Genomic DNA, 12,726 nt, shown 5'->3' on the forward strand with positions numbered 1-12,726 from the left:
CAATATTTATTTGGCAAAAAATTTGTTTTGGTAACGGACAACAAAGCAATTTCCCATATATTTTCGCCAAAAAAGGGCATACCCATTCTTTCCGCCACCAGAATGCAGCATTATGCAATTTGTCTATCGCATTTTAATTATGATATCTGTTTAAAAAAATCTAAGGAAAATGCTAACGCCGATGCCATGTCGCGACTTCCAACTAAGGCGATGTATAACCAAATTGAAGAGGCGGACGTTCTAGAGATCTCGGCGATAGAAAATTTGCCAGTTACCGCTGACGAATTAAGTGAAGCATGTCGTAAAGACGAGGAGACAAACATGTTGAGAGAGTGCCTTAAGTACGGACGAGAATGTGAAGGTAATGAACGTTTCGGTATACCACAAGCAGAGTTTGCGTTACAAAGCGGTTGTTTGTTGCGGGGAATAAGAGTGTATATACCGAAGCCATTGCGGGGAAGAGTGTTGCAGGAATTGCACTCTGCCCATTTTGGGATTTCTAGAATGAAGAGTTTGGCCAGATCATATTGTTGGTGGCCAGGCATTGATAAAGACGTAGAAAATATTGTATCTAATTGCAGGCAATGTCAGTCGTTTAAGTCTAATGCAAAAAAAGTTTATCCGGCTCATTGCTGGCAGCATGCAAGTCATGTTTTTGAGCGAGTCCATGTTGACTTCGCAGGACCATTTCTGGGAAAGTACTTGTTTGTAATGGTGGATGCTTACAGTAAGTGGCCAGAAGTGCGGGTGATACCTAACATTTCAGCAGATACTACCGTTCAAACTTGCCAAGAAATATTCGCAACGTTCGGCATTCCCAATATTTTAGTCAGCGACCACGGAACCCAATTTAATTCGGAAGAATTTAAAACTTTTTTAAAACGTAATGGAGTGCAGCATAAGCAAGGTGCTCCGTATCACCCCGCAACCAACGGGTTAGCAGAGAGATTTGTACAAACCATCAAAAACAAACTAAAATCTGCAAATTGTACAAATCAAACCGTAAGCAAAGAATTACCGAAAATTTTGCTCGCCTACCGAAGAGCAATACACCCAGCCACAAACAAATCGCCCTCGATGTTGATGTTCGGAAGACAAATAAAATCACGTTTAGATTTTTTGTTGCCTAGCAATAAAGTAAAACAACCTCTTATACCGGCAAAGATAAACAAATTTACAGTGGGAGAGAAGGTAGCAGTTCGAGACTACCAGTCGCCCGAAAAATGGCGTTTCGGAACCGTCACGGCCATTCTAGGCAATCTGCACTACAACATCACACTGGAAGATGGGCGAATCTGGAACAGGCATGTTGAACAAATGCGTGACGTGGGAGAAAATGCAGTAAAACAAACAAGTGACCATTTAGTTCAACCGGTGCATTCCGCAGTTCATGTGCAGCAACCAGAAGTCGAAAAACAAATTGAGAAGCAGACGGAGAACGTCTTGGTTAAAGAAACTCTCGCCGCCAGACTACCAGTGGGAAACAGCGCTACGAATACGAAAGAAGGAGGGCAAGCAGAAAATACTTCGTTGCGAAGATCAACCAGAGAAAAAAAACGACCAGATTATTTTCAAGCGTAAAAGGAAAAGATACTTATGAATTTTTAACATATTACTGGATATGTATGTATAAGGTTAATTTGAAATGTATTGCAATTATCTTTCGAAATATTATTAAATATTTTACCTTAATCAATGAATTAGAGGGCGGAGAGATGATATATATTCACATTAGGGTTAAGCAAATGAGTAACAACACAAGAGTAACAACGCATACATACATCTGTATGTATGTATGTACATATGTAAAAGTAGATATATATTTAGAATTAAGCAATTGTCAAGAAAACACGAAATGAATAATAAAACTATAAGCAGTGTGTGAAAAGAACTTGAAGAGTGAACTTCAATTATAACAACTCCTTTTTCCAGCTATTAATATTTTATCATACACAGGGTGTAAAATAATAACTGATGAACAGGTTTTTTTGAAAAATAAAAGGGACCTTTATATATTTTGCGAAAAGAGTAGTTTATTGTTAATTATTCACAGATTTTACTTAAATTTTATTAACCGGTTTTGCAATTTTAACCTTCATTTGGGTTTACCAGCGGTAAACACTTTGAGAGAAAAGCGCAAGCGGCACGCAAGTCTTCGTCGGTTACTTTATTACATATCTTCTGTAACCATAGGCTAATTTCCCCCATTTGGCTCCTTTATACTCGGTCTTTTGTCCAACATAAGGCCTCATTCTCAGGAATCGAAAAGACTCGGAACTGGTGACTAAGAGGCCATTCTTTCGACCAACCCTATAGTTATTTATTTTTAACATTTATTGTTGCTTTGAAAAAGATTTCTATGATATCTTTGTTGTTTGTACCTAATTAATGGTAATTTGTAAGAATAAATTGCACAAAATATTAAAACAAAAATTGTACCCCTTTTTTATGTTTTGTATTGCTTTTTTCTATAGAAAATGGAAATTTAGTTTCTCCGTTTCAGAATCTGGCAACCATAGTTCCGCGACATGAAGGGTTTGAAGGCAATGAAAGGGCTGGCTGTATCGCAAAGCGTGGAGCCGAAATGGGCTTGCATGGTCCCGAGCCATTTTGCGGTATATCTAAAGGATACACTGCAGAACTACTTAGGAGCAGGAAAGAATCTCAAATTGCTGCCCCTTTGGCGGAAGGAAAAGATAACAATCAAAGAGATTTATAACTCCTCCCAGGAGGAACTCCGAAAGACTCCTTGAACTTAGAACTCTTACTGGCTACTTAACAGCACACTGCAAGTTATGGTACCATTTGAATCAAATAGGGCTTTCTGTAGAGATGGGCTTTAGGGGTAACCTATACACTTTGGAGAACGATTGCCTTCTCCATCTAAAATTTAGAATATGGCACCGTCCGAATAGCCTAAGGTTGGAGATACTACAATTAGCGTTTAGAACAATAGATTTTCTTAGGACGCATAAATCTGTATAGTGAAATGCATTGTTATACGCAGTTAATTGNTAGAATATGGCACCGTCCGAATAGCCTAAGGTTGGAGATACTACAATTAGGGTTTAGAACAATAGATTTTCTTAGGACGCATAAATCTGTATAGTGAAATGCATTGTTATACGCAGTTAATTTGTTTTGGTTGTACTAGCTGTGTTTTAGTTTTACCAAATATTAAGTTATCTACATTTTTAATAAACTTGACATTGAACAAAAATATCAAAAAATTCAAACAAAATTGTTGGTAGGTTTTGGTGGATTTGGGTAGGAAGTTTTGGTAGGGGAAAAAATTGTCTGTGGCAACGCTGTTTGCCAGCTAGTAATCACAGGTAGCAATGTTTACGATTCATCGATAGCTCCACGAGCAATCATAAAAATCAAATCACAAATTGATATGTAATTTTTTATTGTATTTTTATCCAGCAAATTCCTTTATAAAACGTTTAAATTAATATTATACGTCTCACACCAGCCAACAGGTAATTTCGCAATGATGATCAAATAGTAAACTGCCGGCAATTTAGTACATATATTGCATTAAAATATTCGTTTATTGTACGAATTTAAAAAAAAACATGTTTCTACATTAGTACTATGTACGAAAGTATTTTAGAAATAAAACGAATACAGATTTGTAGATTTCGTATGCCTTCGTACAATATACAAAATTATTGGTACAGAGATCTTTTCGGTAATTTACGCATGTGTTTTGTAAATTAAACGAAAGTTTTCATAAATTGTACCGCAAAAATGCCTTACGAAACTCCTTTCGTTATAACGGGTGATTTTTTAAGAGCTTGATAACTTTTTTTTTAAAAAAAACGCATAAAATTTGCAAAATCTCATCGGTTCTTTATTTGAAACGTTAGATTGGTCCATGACATTTACTTTTTGAAGATAATTTCATTTAAATGTTGACCGCGGCTGCGTCTTAGGTGGTCCATTCGGAAAGTCCAATTTTGGGCAACTTTTTCGAGCATTTCGGCCGGAATAGCCCGAATTTCTTCGGAAATGTTGTCTTCCAAAGCTGGAATAGTTGCTGGCTTATTTCTGTAGACTTTAGACTTGACGTAGCCCCACAAAAAATAGTCTAAAGGCGTCAAATCGCATGATCTTGGTGGCCAACTTACCGGTCCATTTCTTGAGATGAATTGTTCTCCGAAGTTTTCCCTCAAAATGNTCAAAGCATACTGAGCATCTTTCTCTTTGACACCATGTCTGAAATCCCACGTGATCTGTCAAATACTAATGCATGAAAATCCTAACCTCAAAAAAATCACCCGTTATTTACGAATGGTTCGTAAAATCTTGTTTCGTTGTGAAAAATGTCTTCGTATTATGAACGGAAGTTTCGTACGTTGTACAAAAACCTAGACTACGAAAGTTTTTCGTAGCATTTTTACGAAATTTTATTTTCAGTGTGACTACTATTATCTTACTAAAAAAATATGTAGAACAGGCGTAAATATAAAAAATTAATAAATTTGAAGCAAATACATATCGTCACCTTTATGCCAGAAGCATGAATGTGCAAATTTACCAATTTAGAGTTATTGTATGTTATACCCAGTGTTGCCGTTTTGGTTACTTTTAACCAATTTTGGTTATTTTTTTCTTGCCTGTGAAGCTTCCCGTTTTGGTTATTTTTTAATATTTACTGTAGTTTTTAATTGACATTGGCAAGCTACACCTGTCGAGGTTGAAGAGTGTAAGCAGCAGCAGTGGCAGCCCCAGCAGTGAAACCAATAAGAATATTTAGAATGAATGTGTTAATATTACTTACATATGTATGGATTTGTTTTATAATACCCCTGTAGGGAAACCGGGGACTGGTGAATCAAATTTCTAGTTCCGTACTAGGTCTTTATCGCCAAAAACGAACTAGTCCGATAAGAACTAGATCCCCACCAGTCCAAAATCGGCCTAAAGTGGTACTTTTAAAAAATTTAATTTTTTTCAGTTTTTTTCACTAGTAATCTCTATCTAAAGTGACGAACTAAGAAATAGTTCGGAACTATAGAAAAAGGGATGCAGAACGAACTAGATCTTATTTGTCGAATTTAGAACCAGTTCGGAACTATCGAAAAAGGGATGCAGCGGGGGGCTTGTTTACTTTACATAGATATGTGTTCGGCGGCTGTTTCGTTCAAATACGCTTCTATTCTGTGCTTCGCAGATGCTTTTTCATAGCTAGGTAATACAAAACTAAAATTTGTGCTAACATTTCAACATCTTGGGACAATAACAGCGAGCACCTCTGCAAACTCAGCTACAGCTAAAGGTATGTAAACGTACATTTATTACAATTATTCATACAAATTTACTTTCAAACTGAAAACACATTTCTTCCAAAATAACTTAAAATCGCACAGACGGAAGAACCAAAAAGATTGAAAAATCATGATACTTTTTTCTTTCGTCTGTCGATTTTAGAACTGGTTCGGAACTATAGAATTTAGGACTAGTTCGGAACTATCGAAAAAGGGATGCAGCGGGGGGCAATTGACACTTCCTAGGACATCGCCATGTTAAATTCGCCAGTTGCTTGCATGCAAAAGAGATTTATCTCGAACCAGTACTGGGTCTAAATGTACTAGAAGCGCACCAGTTCAGAACTAGAGATTTTCCCACAGGGACATGATATACATGGTCGGCTAAAGACTACTTCAAATGAATACATACTTAGATAGTACATATATAAATACCTCGTATATGCGGAATCCAATACCACTTCATGAATGTACAATAAAAAAAGGGATTTGGTTATTCTTTTTCCATTACTGCTTACTTTATTAATTTAAGTTATGATTAATAATAATAATCTNATACGCTTCTATTCTGTGCTTCGCAGATGCTTTTTCATAGCTAGGTAATACAAAACTAAAATTTGTGCTAACATTTCAACATCTTGGGACAATAACAGCGAGCACCTCTGCAAACTCAGCTACAGCTAAAGGTATGTAAACGTACATTTATTACAATTATTCATACAAATTTACTTTCAAACTGAAAACACATTTCTTCCAAAATAACTTAAAATCGCACAGACGGAAGAACCAAAAAGATTGAAAAATCATGATACTTTTTTCTTTCGTCTGTCGATTTTAGAACTGGTTCGGAACTATAGAATTTAGGACTAGTTCGGAACTATCGAAAAAGGGATGCAGCGGGGGGCAATTGACACTTCCTAGGACATCGCCATGTTAAATTCGCCAATTGCTTGCATGCAAAAGAGGTTTATCTCGAACCAGTACTGGGTCTAAATGTACTAGAAGCGCACCAGTTCAGAACTAGAGATTTTCCCACAGGGACATAATATACATGGTCGGCTAAAGACTACTTCAAATGAATACATACTTAGATAGTACATATATAAATACCTCGTATATGCGGAATCCAATACCACTTCATGAATGTACAATAAAAAAAGGGATTTGGTTATTCTTTTTCCATTACTGCTTACTTTATTAATTTAAGTTATGATTAATAATAATAATCTTACAGCAAGTAGGTTCAGTGAAAACAGGATTCAATAATTAAAGGTTTGCTCTTTAGTGACATTAAAGTTAGCTCCCTTACAAAAGCTTTGCACACACACACGTACCCACACACAGTGCCTTGCTAAGGGAGGCGATTTTGTCAAGAGGGAGCGAGAAAACTGTTTTTTGAGCAAACCTTTTATTATTGGGCCATATGAATAAAAAAATAAGCAATTGCTTTCTCTTAAAATTTCAGACCTTTTGCTCGATTTATTCAAACAAAATTGACGTAAAAGGTATGCAATTTTAAGAAAAAGCAATTGCTTAGTTTTTATTCATATAACCCATTGAATCATGCAGTGAAAATACCATTCCACAGTTTTGAAAAAACTGGTTTTTTGCGCTTTTGTAAAATTTATTTATCACCGTATACGCGGTACTACCTTTGAAGTATACGAGGTATTTCGCGCTGAGCGACGATATAGTTCAATGAGCCCAATTTTTATTTTTTTAATCTTAATCTTAAAATATATACAATGTGGTTGTTCACGCTGATTAAGTATTTCATGGATTCTTGCAAAGAAATTGGAAACTGTGTACCTATGTACTTATTTAAAAACGTCATTTAGAGTCTGTTAATGTTTACGAAGATATTAACATTCATACTAGGGTTCAATCGATACCACTAAGGTATCACTCTAATGAGTACTTGTACTCAAAAGACTGAAAGTATCGATACCTACTCAGTATCGTCAAAGTATCGAGTACTTACTTGAATTGTTTTCATCTTCTCTTTCGAGAGATACTTCCCTTTTTTGTTGTAAAAGGTCGTATGATTACGTCTTATCATGGTTTAAAACATTGTATGTCGAAATCACATAAAAGGCCAATGAAGTTGCAGGTATAGAAAACGTATATATTTAAGTTATTTAGTAAGAATAAAAAATAATTATTAATTAATATTTGTGGCACATTACCAAGGAACAGTATTGGTTATAATTTTTTCAGTCATATGAGTGTATAGGTCACCCAATATGGATAAGTTTCGGATTTTTACTTTGGTTTTTATTTTCAAATTAGTTTTATTCACTTTTTTATAAATAATATAGTTCATTCCTTAACAAAAACCTTGTTAATCCAAGTTTAAAACTTTGTACAAAAATTAAAAGCAAATCAACAAAGTTTCATCAAAGAACGTAAATAATAAGAAGGGACAACTTGTGCCTTCTCTTTTGCGCTAGTACGTTTTCATCAAAATTACAAACTTTTTATTTTTAATATTTTTATTGAGCTTTGTACCACGATTGTTTATTAGGAAAAATTGAAAAAGCAACAAAGTCTAAGCGGTAGAAGTTATAGCACTATTTCGGAGATCACCACATCTCCTCATCAGACTTCTTTTTTCTAGACTTCAGCAGGGATCGAACCTGCGAATTCGATGTTCAAAGTCAGAAGCGTTAACCACTGAGCTATGTACATCCCGTAAACTCTTGTTGCTAATTCATTTTCCTTATTCAACCAACTACTATCAAGTGCAGCTGATTTGCCGCTATTTAAACTCGACAGCGTGGTTGTTGTTGTCAATTCTATACATCCATTTGCTTATTTGCTTTTTTGTATAGTTTCAGGCAGGCTCTTCCTAAACTATGTATTTGTCAATGTTATTGTGGCTTGTTAACATTTTATTTTTAATATTTTTATTGAGCTTTGTACCACGATTGTTTATTAGGAAAAATTGAAAAAGCAACAAAGTCTAAGCGGTAGAAGTTATAGCACTATTTCGGAGATCACCACATCTCCTCATCAGACTTCTTTTTTTTCTAGACTTCAGCAGGGATCGAACCTGCGAACAGTGTTGCCGTTTTAGCCCTTTGGTGGCTAGATTTAGCTACCACATACTTGTTTTGGCCACGTAAATTTGAAATTGCCCCTAGCCCCTTTTTTAGCCCTTTGGAGAATTTATTCATACATGGCGTGAAAAAGTTGTATATGCTTAATTTGATCTCTTTTTTTCATTTATGTAAGGGATACATTTGTAAACTAAGAAAGACTTNTGGCTAGATTTAGCTACCACATACTTGTTTTGGCCACGTAAATTTGAAATTGCCCCTAGCCCCTTTTTTAGCCCTTTGGAGAATTTATTCATACATGGCGTGAAAAAGTTGTATATGCTTAATTTGATCTCTTTTTTTCATTTATGTAAGGGATACATTTTTAAACTAAGAAAGACTTATATACATATATACATATATGTATGTATTGTATGTTCCTTACGTTTTTATACATAAATACTGTAAAATAGTTAGGGCCATTCACTTATCTATTAGCGATTTAACTATAATTTAAAATATATAAGTTTACGGCCCTTAATATGCTTAATTTGTTAAATGGCCCATGATGTCGATTGACCGTGTATGTTCTTGTGGTGTGATTGAACCAGCTGCTGGTGCGATTTCAAAAACTGTTTGAAAATTTTATGATTGTACCAGCATGCTGGTGTCGTGAGTGGTGAAATTAGCTCAATTTTCTAAGCAAAAAGTATTTTGGCGGAAATTTCCTGCACTATATGAGTCAAAGCCTACAAACACGGCTTTGACTCATATAGTGCAGATTAAGATTAAGCAGAAGATTAAGTTCGCGATATTGCAGTTGTGAATTAAAAAAAAAACAATGTTTAACAAAATGGTAGACAAATTTTGAAATTTCGGCTCTAATAATTTTGATCTTTCCTCGACCTCATTTGTACAGAAATAAATATTTTACCAGCATGCTGGTAAGTTATATGCTTCGAGCCTGATGGTACAGTTACTTGGTTTAGGTTTAGCTTTTTACCCAGTGTTCATTGTTTTTCTATACAATTACTTATTCAAAATGTTTGTGTGTATACTTATATATGTATACGTAAGTAAAAAATTTTAGCTACCATTTTTAGCCACAACGACTTTTTTAGCTCTTTTTTAGCCCTTTTTTAAAGGAATTTGGCTACCACTAAAAATGATTCGCGCCTGCGAATAATAAACAATCGTGGTACAAAGCTTAATAAAAATATTAAAAATAAAATGTTAACAAGCCACAAACAACAAACAAACTTTATATTCTGAATAAAAAGTGTTTAATTTTGGTGAAACTTTGATTTTCTTTTAATTTTTGTACAAAATTTGAAACTTGGATTTACATGGTTTTTGTCATAGAATGAACTATATTTTTGATAAAAAAAGTAACTAATAGCGTTTTCATTTCACAAAAAAAGTTTCTTGCTTTGCGTTGCCCTGAAACCTGAGAAAATGTTGCGTTCTTTATATGAGAATGAAACAGAAAATATACTACTCCATCACAATTTATTTATAGAACTTAATAAAGCTGAATTATTCACTTGGCCTGTAAGTCTTTAACAATTTTAAAGCAAAACACTTATTTCTGATAGGGAAAATAATTGCATTTTTACAAGATTAAACTAAAAACAAGTAAGAAAGTCTAAGTTCGGGCGGAGCCGAACATTAAATACCCGGCGCAATTATTAAATATATGTTTTCCACCTTTCCGAAAGCTACCGCTACACGATAAGCCGGGGTGTATAAATTTTAAGTGAATTAGCGTCCTTAAATTTCGAAATATTGCAGTTTCAAGCATTTCTGAAATATACCGTTATATGAAAAGCGGTTGTAATTTTAGTCCGATTTCAATAATTTTCAACGCTTTGCTTTTATGTGGCAAGCACAATAACCATACCGAGTTTGGTTCAAATTTCTAGAACGGTTAGCGAGATACATATATGTGATCATAAGTGGGCGGTGCCACGCCCATTTTCCAAAATTGTATCATAAGCGTTTTTCTTGGTAAAAAATTGTTGCAACCATCAATTTTGAATAAATTAGCTTTAATATTTACTGATTTATCGAGGATTTCGTATTTTTCTAAATTACCGTTATATGGGATGTGGGCGTGGTTATTGTCCGATTTTAAAAATTTTCGGCCATTTGGTATGTTGTAGCAGGACCAACAACTATGCCAAGTTTGGAAGAAATTGGTGCAGCGGTTACCAAGATATACACATGTAACCATAAGTAGGCGTGGCTACGCCCATTTGCCAAAATTTTTTAATATTTTTATTTTTCGTCTAAAACTCATTGTAAATGTCAATTTTGAGTGAATTATCTTCAGTAGTTACTAAAATATCGCAGTTTTCGTATTTCTGAAAATTACCGTTATATGGGAGGTAGGCGTGGTTATTGTCCGATTTCGCCCATTACCAATACCGTCCGTCCTATGCCTGAAAGAAGTCCACGTACCAAGTTTCGTTAAGATATCTCAATTTTTGCTCGAGTTATCGTGTGCACAGACGGACGGACGGACGGACAGACAGTCACCGCTTAATCGATTTCTCTTTTCATTCTGATCATTTATGTATACATTTGTCTATATCTATCTCGATTCGTTTTGCCTGTTACAAACAACCGTTATGTGAACAAAGTTATAATACCCTTGTGCACAAGTGCGCTCGGGTATAATAAACCATGCAACTCTCACCCTCACGTTTATGCAACAAAGGCAGCACTTTCGCCGGATCAGAGCGCAACCTGCTGAGAAAAGAACACGACGCCTTGTGAAAGAGCTGAGAAAAGAACATGAAAATGTGACAGCGCTAACACAAAGCAGAATAAGTGCAGCCTTTTTTCGAGAAAATAAAACGNTCATAGAATGAACTATATTTTTTATAAAAAAGTAACTAAAATTAATTTGAAAATAAAAATAAAAATCCGACACTTATCCATAAGGTCACCTCTATAAGTATACAGCACACTGCATCATTTACAAACTATTTATGAAAAAGAAATTGTTTTGTTTCTTTTGGTACATTGCTGAGGAACAATATTATCTAGTTATAATTACATATATGACTTCATATAAGTATATTTTTCACAAAATACTTTTGAAAAAAATAGCTTTGTGCCCCTGCCAAGAAACAACAACTTTTCTAAATGCTTTACAGACAAGCGATTTCATGGGAAAAGGAATGTTTTTAAAGCCTTATAAAAAGGGATTCGGATTATATTTAAAACCATATCAAAAAAACTCTTCATGAAGCTACTCAGAAGACCTCTTACTGATGTAGACTTAAAGAAGTATTCAAAGTTTATTCCAAATTTTAGAGGGGTATTCATGTGTGACAGTTTACCCCGTAAACCATTTAAGAGAGAATGTGGAATAATAAATTTGGATAGTTCAAATACTGGAAAACGATAATGAGATTGATTACTTCGATAGCTTTGGAAACTTACAGCCTCCTAAGCAAATAATAAAGTATTTAGGAAAAAACATTAAATATAACTATAATAAATAGCAAAGCTATAATTCATATAATAGCGGACATTTATGTTTAAAATTCTTATTATCAAAATAAATAAGTAAATATAAAACCTTCTTTTATTTCAAATTAAATTTTATTTGTTCTCGTCATCAACATCAACAGGCCTTTCCATTCATATACACGTATATATTAAATATTTAGCAATTAACTATGTGAACATTATTAACACACTTTTCTAGGGGTGGAGCATCTATATATGTATATACATATGTATGTATGTATGTTTGCATATAGATGTATGTATGAGAATACGTATGTATATATGTATACCAATACACCTTACCAATTTTCGACATATAAACCACCTTGTATCGGATTTCTTGGATTTCCATCAGCGGAATACCCTCTTATCGCTTCCGGTTCCGGACTCAGATTTGTCACCAGCGACATCTTGCGGCCTTTATCTGGGTTCTGAACTTGGATTACGATCGGCGACATCTTTTGGCGGAGCAGCAAATCTTGCGGCGGAGCAGCAGCAAACCATATAGCGGTTCTGCACCGGAGCAACAGCAAACCTGCTAGCAGCGCTGCTGCACCGGTTCCAGAACCGCCATAACTGTACTACTGTTGGGAACTATAAAAACGGATGCAGATCGAACTAGATCTCATCTGTCGAATTAGGAACTGGTTTGGAACTATAGAAAAAGGGATGCAAACGAACTAGATCTTATCTGTCGAATTTAGAACTGGTTCGGAACTAGCGCCAAAGGGATGCAACGGGTGACAATTGACACTTCCTAGGACATCGCAATGTTAAATTCGCCAGTCGCTAGCATGCAAAAGAGAATTAACGCGTACTAGTCATGGTTCCAAACGCACTACAACCGATCCAGCTCCGCACTAGTTCGTTTCCCTACAGGGGTAGTACAGAAAGTA

The 12,726-nt window shown here is 35.0% G+C and overlaps 1 long non-coding RNA gene across 1 annotated transcript; it reads right to left on the minus strand.

Annotated features, from left to right (window-relative positions):
* Nucleotides 1-4,984: 4,984 nt before the first annotated feature.
* On the minus strand, nucleotides 4,985-12,506 carry LOC108365990 (uncharacterized). Its single transcript, XR_001848037.1, has 3 exons — nucleotides 12,413-12,506; nucleotides 9,572-9,579; nucleotides 4,985-4,999 (listed from the first exon to the last, which is right to left on the minus strand). It is a non-coding gene; the product is annotated as an uncharacterized LOC108365990 (long non-coding RNA).
* Between the last annotated feature and the right edge of the window lie 220 nt (nucleotides 12,507-12,726).

This window comes from Rhagoletis zephyria, unplaced genomic scaffold, assembly GCF_001687245.7.
Source record: "Rhagoletis zephyria isolate East Lansing unplaced genomic scaffold, Rhagoletis_zephyria_1.1 Rzeph_scaffold_02095, whole genome shotgun sequence".
Lineage (NCBI taxonomy): Eukaryota > Metazoa > Arthropoda > Insecta > Diptera > Tephritidae > Rhagoletis > Rhagoletis zephyria.